The sequence below is a fragment of the Nilaparvata lugens genome, chromosome 11 (assembly GCF_014356525.2).
Source record: "Nilaparvata lugens isolate BPH chromosome 11, ASM1435652v1, whole genome shotgun sequence".
Classification (NCBI taxonomy): domain Eukaryota; kingdom Metazoa; phylum Arthropoda; class Insecta; order Hemiptera; family Delphacidae; genus Nilaparvata; species Nilaparvata lugens.
Genome location: NC_052514.1, coordinates 25307150 through 25320709, shown reverse-complemented (window position 1 = coordinate 25320709; position 13560 = coordinate 25307150). Strand labels below are relative to the sequence as shown.

The 13560-nt window shown below is 34.6% G+C and overlaps 1 protein-coding gene across 2 annotated transcripts in view; it reads left to right on the top strand.

Moving 5' to 3' along the window:
• The window catches only part of LOC111047803, a 138012-nt gene that overhangs the window by 70395 nt on the left and 54057 nt on the right, over window positions 1-13560 (top strand). The window lies entirely within an intron of this gene.

Below are 13560 nucleotides of genomic sequence, written 5' to 3'. Positions count from 1 at the left end.
ACTTTAATGATCATAAACTCGCTTTGATTTGAATTTCTGCGTATATATTTCATATGATTTGAAATCAAATTTTTTTTCAATTTCAATTCATTTTTATTGCCAATTTAGAATATTCAAGACAGATTCAAATACATTTTTCCATATTATTCAAAAGCAAATAGGTGCTGTATTCAATACTTTAACAAACAATGAGAATGGATTCGTGACAACAAACACTCTTATTTTGAGCAACACAACCCAATTATCACCTATGGCACAAGCTGTATAAATCCTCAATTTTCTCACATTCTGAACTCTCTAGCCTCGAAACATTCTAAAAACCCCGTCACTTAGCACCAATTTTGTGAAGAACACTGATTTGTGCACTGATTGAGCTACAAAATAAGAATTCCTTCGACCCCAATTACGCGCGCTAAAATTAGGATCGCTCGCGTTTTTTGGCTACCAATTATACTGAACTAATAAAACGATAAAAATCGAGATTATTGCAGGGACGACTCCTCCGGTTGCATTTTGAAATCGGCCTTTATTATCGCCTGAAACCAAGAACGGTGTCATTTTCGAGAACGTAGAAGCGTGTATATTATACCTATATTCATTGACTATAACCAGTGGGTATTATACATTTCAGCCTGTGTATATCTATAACTGAACACGATACTAATCTGAATGAAACAAATGGATCACCTCTGCAGCTGCACTGAGGGCTAGATATGTAGGCTTCACCACGTATCTCTTTCCAAACTCCAAATTTCATAAATAGTTGGCCTATGTATGAAATACGTTATAAGAAAACATAGTACCTATGTAATATAACCTGAGCTGTATATTCAATCGACACTGACATGAGATACTATACGCGAAGTTTCTCTATTCTAGAAGCTGTCAATCGACGCAGATATCACACATGCTGTAAGTTCATAAGTATATGGAAATTTACTGTAAAATGTAGTTTGTATTAAAGTCCGAAATACTTCTGTAACAGTTATCCATCACCTTATATACGTTATGGTTATCAAGTATGTATGGAATCTATTAGTTTAGATATTAGGCTATGCTGAAATTGCACAACCTGTATAATGTTTGATAAAAAAATTTGTCAACTTGATAAAAAAAATGATCACTATCAGCTATATATCTGGAGTATATTGACTAGATAGCATAAGTATCAAGCCTCAAAATATATATATCAACATTGAAGACTGTATACTTCTGCAGAACTCTCACTATTTGAATCTATAGTAATAATCATAACGTATAATAAGAAAGCAAGTAGAGTTGGTAGACTAATGTTGTACATATTGTTGGGTTGTATTATACAAGTGAAAATTACAGAGCTGTTAACTAACTGTGAAATTATACAATAATAGGTGCGATTTTTGTAGTGTGTGAGTTCATCTAATTATATCAATCCTTGAGTTGATGTCGGTTGCTTTGGAGGCCTATCACTTGCCTCAGCGTCCAACAGCCAGTGATTTCCGTCAGAATTATAATTTTATTGCTGCAATTCCATGTGGAAAAAGGAATCCACTCAGGAAAAAGGAGTGACTAACTTCATCACCTGTTGGCTTTGGAGTGTTTGGCTGTAGGCACTGAGATTACAATGAATAGGTGGATAGGATAGCACGGAATACTTGGTAGGATGGTCCTTCTTCTCCTGTTTCTCTATCAATCTTATTCTTTTTCCCCTTATTCTCCTCCTTCTTCTCTCCTCTTCCCCACTTGTCATCCACCAGCATCTCTTCCATCTCCTTCTTCTACTCTTCCTCATTTTTCTTTTCCTGGTTTTCTTCTCACATTGATCCTTCCTTTTGTCCAGTCACCATCTCTCATTCGTCTGATTCTCTCTGTCATTCATTTCCACACTATTTTCTATAATCTTTGATTCTCTTTCAATTTCTTTTTCTACTTATTATTATTATCTTCCTCCTCTATTCCTTCACACTCCTTTGTTTTGCTTCAGGTAACACGTTCCCTTTTTATCTCATATCTATTCTCTATTTTCTTGTATCATATCACTATCCTCTGAATATTTTTTTCTGACCTTATCGACCTTATCTTACCTTCCATTCTTATTATTCTAATGTTCTCTTAACTTTTCCATGGTTTTCCCTCTCCTCTCTTCTTCTTACTTTTCTACTCTCACCTCTCATGTTTCTCTATTTTATTGCTCTCAACAGTCACTTGTCTTCTTAAAATAATTGTTGTTTGTGTTCTTATCGTTTTTCTTCCTCTCCTCATTCTTCTTATCCCACTTCTACTCTTTCCTCCTCTTCATCTTCTTCTTCTTCTCCAGTTATCACTTTTCTATAAATTTCATGCAATATAATCAATATAACTCTACAATATCACAGTATCGTTAGTAATTATCTTTGTACACGAGGAAGCTCATGCTCTTGTCAGTACGTAATGAACTGTCATATGAATACGTCACAATGATTCTGGTTTGTGATTTGCTGACTAGTTGAATGATTCTGGAACTTTCTCGAGCTGCTCTACGATTGGCTGAGCTAAAATTGTCACCAGTGTCAGTCATTCTCTTACCTTTCCGAATCTTTAGTTCCAGCTACAACCAAATTCTTAAATTCTCAGCTAACAAAAATATATAGATACACCACTCTACGAATCTATATCACTTTACTTCTACAACGCTGAAGCTAAAGCTATTTCAACGCTGAATAACTACGATAATTGAAGTACAAGTTGTAATTGAATTGTAATTGTTCAAGTACTATCTGTATTTTGTTTTCAAAAACGACAATTGAGCTTTCAATCTTCCATAGAGCTTTTAATTGATGAAAATGGAAATTGGAATGAGGACCGAATGAAAAATGGTTGAAAGCTTTCCAGTTACATTTCACCTTACTCCATCAACATGGCAATTTCTAACAAATAGACCATAAAACAGGTAGATAAACACAGTAACCCCTTACTAACTGGTCAAAGCAGGTATTTGCATAGTTTCAAACAGTAATTACAAACAATTAAATCCGACCTCATCTTTTTCAAAAAATAGAAGTACACACCGAGAACGACCTTTCACCGTACCAAAAAAACCCGCAGGTGCTTGGTATTTCACGTCTTGAATTATGTTCGGCTTCGGCGCACAACATAATAAAGTAAACAGATTAGAACCAAATTCAGCCATAAGTAATGACTGTGTTTATTATCCGTTAGCTGGAGATATCCACTCTCAACTGTCAGCATTGATTGAATGGTGAGCGTTGGTGTTATCTATGAGGAATTCTGACCAAACATAGTGAAACTTACTGCAGGGACGGTAATAACAATTACTTTTACGGTCAGTTAAGGGCAATTGCACTATAAACTGTTGTCGAAATTATTCAGCTTGTATGAATTATTGGGAAACTTCAAGGACCGCAGTACTATATACTAAGTACTTAAAATTGAATGCCTGTTACTACTTATTCTAATAGACTTTTCATTGAATGCCTGTTGCTATTTTTTAGAATAGGCTTTTCTTGAATGAACGTCACTTATAGAACTATGGTCACATATTCACGCCTATATAGTAATTTGTATTATAATCAAGAATTATACTCAATATGAAAGAGAGGCTTAAACTACTCATATTGAAGACCTTAATATTGTCTATAAAACATCATAATCTTACTTGGGAATATGATGTGTCATTTTAATGCTCCCGAAATTTAAAACAATAGGAGAACTCTTAAGAAACTGCCTAATTGATACTGTGAAACTTCCAATGATAAAACATCCTAATACAACTTAAGATGCGTTGTTTCAACACGAAACTGCAGCTCTGCAAGTTTGTAACTGAAGTGGTACTGAAAAACATAGTGTTTTTCAATAAAGGAGAATAATTGAAAAGTAGTATTGAACAAGGCTGCATTATAGTTTTGTTTCTTCTCGAAATTTTGTGCTTATTTTCCATTATAATATATAGTAAATACAATGAATTTTGTCGCCTGGAACATTGACTTGTAATACTTGAAGTTTTGGATTCACTAAACTTGAGTTTCAAGTAGATCAAGGCAACAAATAGGATTATAATTATATCAATTTCTATTCTATTTTTATCGGTATTCTGTAATCAAATTTTGATTACGAAAATATAATTCAAGACTGACATACTTCATGCTTTTAAAATAAGAAGCGTTCTTCAGGATTAAAGCAATGATTTAAAAATAAGATTCTTCATAAACTCCATCACTGAAATTCAGATCTATTGCTTAAATAATCGAGCTACACCTGTCCAAACATGGAAGAATCACGTTTTTCAGCGTATTTTGTGAGATAACCCTATAAGCACTCCAGTTGCAAACTCATTTCAGTCAATGCTTTTTCTCAATTTTACTTCTATTGACAACCTGAGAAAACTTTTACTCAATCAGAAGAATAAGGGAAATTTACTTGATGGTAAAATAGGAGATAGAAAAATATATGAAGGTACTTAGTTATACTTTTTTGGCTTCTTTGAAATTTTTTCTATGCTTCATGCCAATAATTATGAGTACAAAAAAGTCTCAACTGAAAAATTTAATAGTGGCCAGTCAAACTAAATAAATAAGTGGAAAAAACCACTAACTTTTGCCTGAATTGACATTACTAGTGAGCTATTACACTATACCATAGATGAAGGATAAGTAAGGATAACTATATTATTCTTGTCTCTGACTGTACCATCTAGTTGGTGTATGACAGTAGTCTAAAATACAGCTTCACACAGTTAGAGCTGAGAGCGGATGATTGAATAAAAATAATCAGAACTGCCATTACGTGTTACCAGCACTGTGGTCAAAAGGAAGTGATGTAACAAGGCAGCCAGCCTAACCCGGCTATCTACACCATCTAACATTGAATAATATCACGTTCAAGGTCTTCACTTCTTCCAGGAGAGCTAATTTCAACAGCTGTCGTAAGTCATGGTCGAATGTACTGTTGTGGAGCTAATTAGGTTTGTCTATTTTGTTTCATCTTCAGTTGAGAATACTTATTTTAAACTACTACGCAACCCTGTTGCGTTACTTACACATGAATAAGGGTCCTGTGAAAACAAAGGCTCTAACTAAGAGGTTAATATTGTAGTTATTCTGTTACACTAAATTCAGGAAAATAGAAGCTTCCATGAATGTGTGAAGGACACGTGAATCTCATGCTCGTATCCTCAAGTTCAAAGCAAGAGATTATTGAAGAGAGAATTTGATTTCCATTTAGACACTGATTTGTTCATTCTTGGTTAAAATGGTAAAAGTTTGAACTCCAAAGTAGGTGGTAAAGTGAATAATACTAGATAATAATTTTCACTTTCAAGGTCGAGGACAAATAATATGAGGACACAGAGAAACATCAGATCGACATGGAGTGTACACAGTGGTGTAAAAGTTTTTTCGTGCCCCCGAAAATGCACAGTGAATACATCTGGGACAATGCAAGCAATAGAGTAATACCACAGAATACATAACAATAAAAGTTCTCTACTCCGTGATAATACCCAATTGAACAATCCTAGAACAATCCTAGACCTGCCACTTGTCTTGCAGGCCCAATTCTCGTTAGTTTCCTCTTATCATTTTCAGCTCACCGGTTCGCGGGCCTCCCTGACTCTCCCCTCACGCATTGCGGGCCCTGCGGACCCGGCTGTTACACCACTGAGTTATTAGATGTGAGCCAATAATATGATACTTGGAATAATTTTTTTTTCAAAGTGATGAAGAGCGAGAAAGTATGAATAGCATTGAAGTCTACTGGAGGCTTTAACGTTCTTCATTGAAAGCATTCGTTCTTTACTACCGTTTAAATTTCCCCAGTGACTTCAACTTGCTGGTTTGGAATTTTTTACCAACAATAAATTTATAGGGATCACTTATAGGATGAATATAGTGTTTTCATACAATCATATTTTGTTTGACATTTCTATACTTGCAAGGGTAGTAAGGATTCAATTTGAAACAATTACAGAGAAAGCGGGTTATATGCAGAAGCCACCTCAATTTTATTATTGATCTCTGGGTACAGTATCTCTTATTTTTTAGCTCCAGTAACATATATAAATAGTCTAGAAGACTAGAATGTACTGCCCATAAGTTATCCAACAAAACTCCATCATGCAAAAACCAGTTTCAAGAATCCCCTTCCCGATAAGAACACGAAATAATTATCAATTACATTAATTGCCTGTTTATTTAATGATATCGCAAAATATATATTTTATCCACACGATGACGGGAATTTATCTATCAATCAGCTGTATTAACGAGAGGAAGAAAATGGATAATACTGAGAAAAAATGCGAATGGAAATAAATAATCATGTAGGCCTAAGTAAACTCGATATACATGAACGTCCAATCAAGTTTTTTCTAGAATCAACGGGATGAAAAACTTGACAAGATAAACTGACAACAGTACGAATTAAAGTGAGAAACTTGTACCAATCACACCAGTATATCTATATATTCCTGTTCATAATCCAGTAGATGTGCAAAAAATTATTCAGTAGGGAGTATAAAGAAAATGGCGACTTATCAACGCTGATGTACGGGTGTAGCATAAACGGCAATTATCGGAATTAATTGGACAATTACCTGTCCTGTTCAATTCAATTTGTCTACTCGGTAGACCAATATCCAATAAAAACTTGTCATAAGATGATGTTCCACAGTATTGAGTATTGTAGTGGATGTGTAGTGATTTTATGGTTAACATTGTATTCACTTATCCAGAATATCAAATGAGATTTTGACAAAAATAGGTTAGGAGGGTTGCTAGAGAGCTAAGTTCCCTCAATCAACATAATTCCAAGATAGACGAGACATAATTATCATTGATATCTTCTCAATTTTAAATTATTATTCTCCTTCCACACTTTATCTATGAATTTCAATCATCTTATTTTTTCTTCCAGTGAGTTACTCTTATTCTTTTTTTTCTTCTTCTTCTTCTCTACCATCCTCTTTTAATTTATCCATCTTTCTGGTGTTACTTATCACTCTCTCCTATCTCACTCCTTCATTTTTCCTTGTCTTGATTTTTCATTTTCTCATCAGTCTTTCATCCTCCTCGTAATCTTCTCTTTCAACTTCTCCTTCTCCCTCACATTCCTGGTGATCTAACTCTCTGCACTTGCAAATAATTGTACCTGAAAGAAAATACTCTAGCATCTAGCCCGAAATATAGCAACACAACCACTCCAATGTTATTAGGTGAATAAGCTTCAATCCTTTCAATGAACTAGATACCTATATCTATATATTCACCCAAATATAATGAGCCTAAACACATGTATGAATTCTATACACCTATATATTGCGAAGTAAATATGGTTCTGCCTTTGTCGGCATAAAGCACGATAGCGGTTTTGTCTTTAAGTTAAACCAGTTTTCAACAATACAGAGTACGTTCCTACCTTCTCTTACATCTTGTCTCTTTCTATCCAATCTTTCGTCGCCTCTCACACTAGTACTCTACAATACTCACATCACACACCCTTTTCCTTATGAAAATACTTCGTTCGTTGTCGAAAATTAGTTCTATTAGACTGACTCGGGAATGTGTCAACTCATGGCATATGGTGAAATATGCCAGTTCTTTTTTTGCTGTTGCTCGCAAAGAATGATACTTATGAATTCGGGAGAGGATTGTAGAAGAAGGATGAATAGATAGAGAAAGAATCATATCTTCAGGTGAATAACGAAGGATATCAGTGTGGAAGAAGAGATAATACTGGAGGATAAAAATGTGAGTGATAAGGTTGTTGGAAAGAGAGTGAGAGACTTGGCAAATCGAGAAGAGAGAGTGAAAGAGATTGGTTAGGAATGGAGAAGGCCAGTACAAAACAGTACTTCACTTTGGTAAGTGCGGGGAGAGAATTATAACACTTCATAGTGAAGACTCAAGACAAATGAATGATTATTCTTTCAGATGATTTTTGAATTGATTGATTCTTCGAGTAATGAGCTTTTCTCCTTAGTTTTGACTAATAATTTGATCAGCAGGATCTAATTTTGAATTTTGAAAATTTGTTATTGTATCTTTCCATTGTCTATCCTTTTGTTCTGAATATAGAATGGACAATGAAGTTCTGATGAATGAATGAAGGAGGAGCAGGAAATGATACAAAAAGGAAGTGGAGAAAAAGGAAGGAAGAATGAGGAAGAGGGAAGAAGAAAACACAAGTGAGGAAATGAGAAGACTGTGTTCTCAAGTTACATACAGTGTTGTGGAAGGATCGTGACTATTGTTCGGCTGAGAACTAGCTAATTGCCTCTACCCTTTGCTAGACGATTTATCAATTATTTATCAGCTGTAGCGGTTAATGTCTGTGACAGCTGTGTGAAGGTAGGAAAAGAAATCGAAGATACAAAAGAAAATGAAGAAGAAGAAAAGAAAGAAGAAAAAGAGTGATTGACAGGCACTCGTCAAGTTCAAGAAATGTAGAGGATGGTTCTCACCTTGATATCTGGTTACTACATTCTAGTAGGCTACCACAATACAAGAAGTAATCTAGCTTGGCACAGATGTTGTTCAGAATGTATTAATCCTGGAAATGCATACGAAGTGTGACAAGAATATTTCTACAGCTTATCAAGTAGCTCTGATGGATCCACAGTTTGTGTAGGAATCGCAAAACAATTTTGTGTCCCATGATCAAAGGGTGTTTGTAAGCAAAATTCTTGGGTGAGTTGTGTTTCTTTTCGTGAAGGGTGTACTACAGCCAACTCCAAGCTTGTAAATGAGGCTTCAGGATCGATAGGCTAATGAGACGAATGATGATGGCAGATGAGATGATGATAAACTGGAGAAGTTTCCTGGTATTTTTTTTACTTTGCCAGAATTAACTGAAAGGAGGAGATAAGATAAAGTGATAAAGTTAAGATTGAAGATGGTAATTAAGATGATTGTAGATGAAATAATGAAAGTTAATTCAAGATAACAAACAAGACGAAAATTCCATGAGTAATGAATTATTGCAGTTAGAAATGAACTACAACGAGAAGAAGGAACAAGACAACTCAATGTTAGGGTCGAAGCATAGAGAAAATAATACTCATTCATTATTGAAAAATATATTATTTTGTCTCCGGTTACGGCTAAGAAAAATGAGGAGAATGGAAAGAAAAGCGTGAATAATGTGAAATTGGAATAGCAGCTATAGTGAGAAGGATAGTGGAGAAGTAGATGAGAATAATGGAAATAACATCTACAATAAAGTCACGGAACGAAAATTGAGAATTGTAGGATAATCAGGTGAATAAGAAAAATGTTGTAGACGAGAAAGAAGAACAAAACAATAGATTGAAGTGGGAAGAGTGGGAAAAGGATTGGTAGAGTTGGGAAATAATAGCAGAATAAGAAGGGGAAGGAGTCGAAAAAGAAGAAACTCTCAAGGAAAACTGAGAAGAAGCAGCAAGTGAAGATGTGAACATACAAGATTGATCAGAGAATATGGACCGGTGAACCACCTAGTAGAGTAGATAACAAAACTGAACAAGATGACCTTTCAACACTGTGCATCGTCCCAACGTTTATCCCATCCTAGTAAATAGCGTTTGAAACAAAGTATATATATTGCGATACCCTTCAAACTGTCAGTATCAGTTAGATGGGGAGCATCGATGCTTTTCAAAATGAAATGTGATGGTTTAGAGAGAACTAGGCTACAGATCTGATAATATGATTTGAAATAAATTAGCAATTTTCCTCAGTACACACGTAGGCTGTAAATTCATACAACTTTCAAGTACAGCACACCATCTTCCATCCAACAATGAATAATAATTTTTCCATTGTTATGTTGGTACCTTCATATTAACCACGACCTACAATTTTACGCAATTACCCCATTGTTGAGGTCCACTTGTTTTATAATAATAATGATTATCCAGATTAGAGAATAGCTTCAATGTAGAGTAGAGGAAGAAATAAGAAAAGGGAAAAGGAAGGAATGAGGAGAGGAGCAAGAGGAAGGTGTTTGGATAGTTGAAGGAGATGAAAAGAAGTGGAAGGGGGAGGAGAATGTGAAGGAGAAGTATAAAAGAGTAGTAGAAGAAAAAAATCAGATCCTCATTTGGAATCTAAAGAACTAAAAGCAGAAGATAAGAGGAAGAACGGAGTGGAGTTTGTGAAATAAGAAGATTTGATGAAGTGATTATGAAGAATAATTGTATTTAATTGGGAATAATTGCGGATAAAGGAGCATAGAAAGATGAAAAAACCGGATAAAGATATAGGGGTAAGATTGAAAATTTCAGATAAATATTTGCAAGAAGCAGCAGGGTGGAGAGGGTGGGAAAAGTATGAAAAGGACTGGATTACAAGTAGGGGGAAAATTATTAAAAAAAGAATAAGTGGATAGGAGAAGAAGCAGAATTTAAAGTGGAATTTAACAGTAGAAGGTGAAAAATAGTAGCAGAAGAGATTGTGAAAGAGGATGATAGAAGAAGAAAAAAGTAAGAAGAAGAAGGAGAAAGTGGAAGTGGAATAGAGCAAGTAGAAGGTGGAAGAAGAGAATGGAGGAATTACTCTTTGGTTTCGAACCTACTTATCCTTTACATAGATGATACATGAACTAGTAAAAAGGCTGCATGGAATAATATGGTGATTATAATAGGATCATTTTCCTTAGATTACAAAGTTATTATCAGAATAAAAAAACAATGGCAACTAACTATCGTGTGAGAAATATGATTTTGAATGCCAATATCCATTGTGATAATGTAGGCCTAATGAAATCAAGGAAAACGCATGATTTACGTGAGTATCCATTTACAAGGCACTTATTTGTAACCTACGTAGCTTGTACTCTATTGAGAAGGTCATAGGATTCATTAATGTCATGTTCTCCCATGCGTAATATCCAACTATCAATATAATATAGAGCTTACTAGATAGTATATTTTATATGATTATAATCATATCATTATTCTAATTATAGTTATACTCACATGAAAGAAGATCGATCGTGAATGAATGACGTGGTCACTTCTAAATGTGTCCTTCCATTTGTGAGGGAAATGAATGAAGATACATTATTCTAACATGGTATTAATAGAGATAGAAGGAAATGTGATAATTCCAGCGTTACCTCCAGTGAATGTTAAACTACATGGAATAAGCTATTGTAGCCTATATGTATACATCACTTTTATGTAAGGAAAAATGTGATAATGTTGGATGAATCTAATAATTTCAGAGAACCTCAATGAATATGCCATAATTTAATAAGAGAAAAGGCACGGATTAGAACTATGATGTAAGATAAACATGAAAGATGAATGCAGTAATTTAAAATGACTTCAATATTTTCTCATAAATTTCTCAGTAAATAAGGAATGGATGTTTAAAATGAGATAAGTGGGGAATGATACAGGAATCTGATAATTTGAATAAATTTCAATGTTTGTCATAATATTTTTCTTGGAATATAAATTGACGTTGCTTAGCGATGATGTGATAAATTTCAGCATTATTTTCATTCATATTCATGGATAACATTATAATAGCTCAGTCAATAAATTTTTGCTAGTTATACAAGAGTATTTTCATAAGGAGTTTGTCATTGATAATCATAAATGATTTTGAACGATAAAATGGGATATATTTTTGAGTGGTCTCTCTCTGTGAGTACTTTATTCTTCAATAATTGGTTATTATCTACACAAGTGGAAGTATCATGAATTAGTAAGTATAAACAGAAAATGAATGTGGAAGACACTCGTAAATTCCTCATGAAATCAGCTATCGACTTCTCTGATCCCTGTCACTTATTCACCTAAGTAATAGAATTTTTATTCAAAATCAATAAGATTCCCAATTATCTGGATTTAGCGAGTAGCTCCATCCCATTTTCTAAGATATTATAAATATTTTATTAGTATTCACAAAATCATATGAATGACAATTAGTCAATCCCATTTTGAATTGAAATGGTTTCTTATCTGAGTTTTGTATCTCCTAAGAAGATTGAAGGAATGTGTTCCTAAAGATTACCTTAGGATGACATACTTTGCTTTCTTTCAAAGTACTTTTTCGTATGGTCTCTCTCTATGGGGGTGTTCTCCTGATACTCATAAAATTCTACTGCTTCAAAAGAAGGCAATAAGAACTATTTCCAATGCTGACTACTTGGAGCACTGCAAGCCATTGTTCATCATCAGGGATAATGACTGTTTATAGCTTGTTTGTTCTCATGTTGGCCGTGAATGTAAAGAAAAATATGAATGAGTTATATGTAGGGAAAATATTCACCACCATTATACAAGAAATAGGCAACACATTGATGTGCCCTATACCAGACTTAATAGAGTTCAGAGAAGTTCAAAGTTGGTTTCTTTAAAAATATTCAACAAGCTACCCATCAGTGTGAGAGCTATGACAATAAATGCCTTTAAAAATAGATTAAAAATGCTTTTAACGGAAAATCCTCTTTATTCACTAGCTGAGTATTTTAATATGGATGAAGGGATATTTAACAATTATTTCTGAACATATGTTTATATTTCCTATTGACATTATACTTTAAAGTAATATTATTGTATTATAGTACATAGAATTTGAGGAATTGACGTGATTATTGTTTAGATCTTAATTTAATTTATGGCTGACGTTTCCAATTGTATATTCTGTATACTTAAAGGAATAAACTTTATTATTATTATTATTATGCAAATGTGTATTAAAAAAGTGTAGTTAATACAACGGTTAAATAATAGGAACTATAATTAAATCTTACATTAATGTGGTGATTAAATATTAAAGATTATAATAATATATTGATACTAGCCGTCAGGCTCGCTTCGCTCGCCATATCCGTCTAGCCAGGGGGCTCCGCCCCCTGGAACCCCGACTGGGCTGTCCAAAAATGAGATCAGCGGGCTCGCTTCGCTCGCCTGCATGTAGACCTCAGCGGAACCTCTGTACCGAATTCTGGACCCCCGACTGGATTGTCCAAAAATGAGATCAGCGGGCTCGCTTCGCTCGCCTGCATGTAGACCTCAGCGGAACCTCTGTACCGAATTCTGGACCCCCGACTGGATTGTCCAAAAATGAGATCAGCGGGCTCGCTTCGCTCACCTGCATGTAGACCTCAGCGGAACCTCTGTACCGAATTAGAACGTATTATGTCAATTTGATCTCGAAAAACACTTGTTACTATATCGGCGTATCTTTGGCGAACAAAATTCTTCCACCTCAGCTAAACCTGTGTACTGAATTTTTTTAAATATATTTCCATCAATTATTGAAAAAGGTGAGGAAACGCAGAAAAGCTGAGAAAACGCTAATTTTGGGCGTATCTTCGGCGTTATTTCAAATTCCTTCTAACACAACATTATTGCACCCCAGCTGAGCTTCTGTAGTAAATTTAAACATTTTCTGTTTATTTGTTCTCGATAAAGCTGAGAAAACGCTAAAAAACGCAGATTTTGGGCGTATCTTTGGAAATTTTTCCAAATCCGTTTTTATTGCGCTTCTGAAGGGCCAACCAAATTTGAAATGTTATGTCATATTTTTATCATATGTTAGGACGATCCAGTCGGGGGTACAGAATAAACGTCTGGCTAAACGGATATGGCGAGCG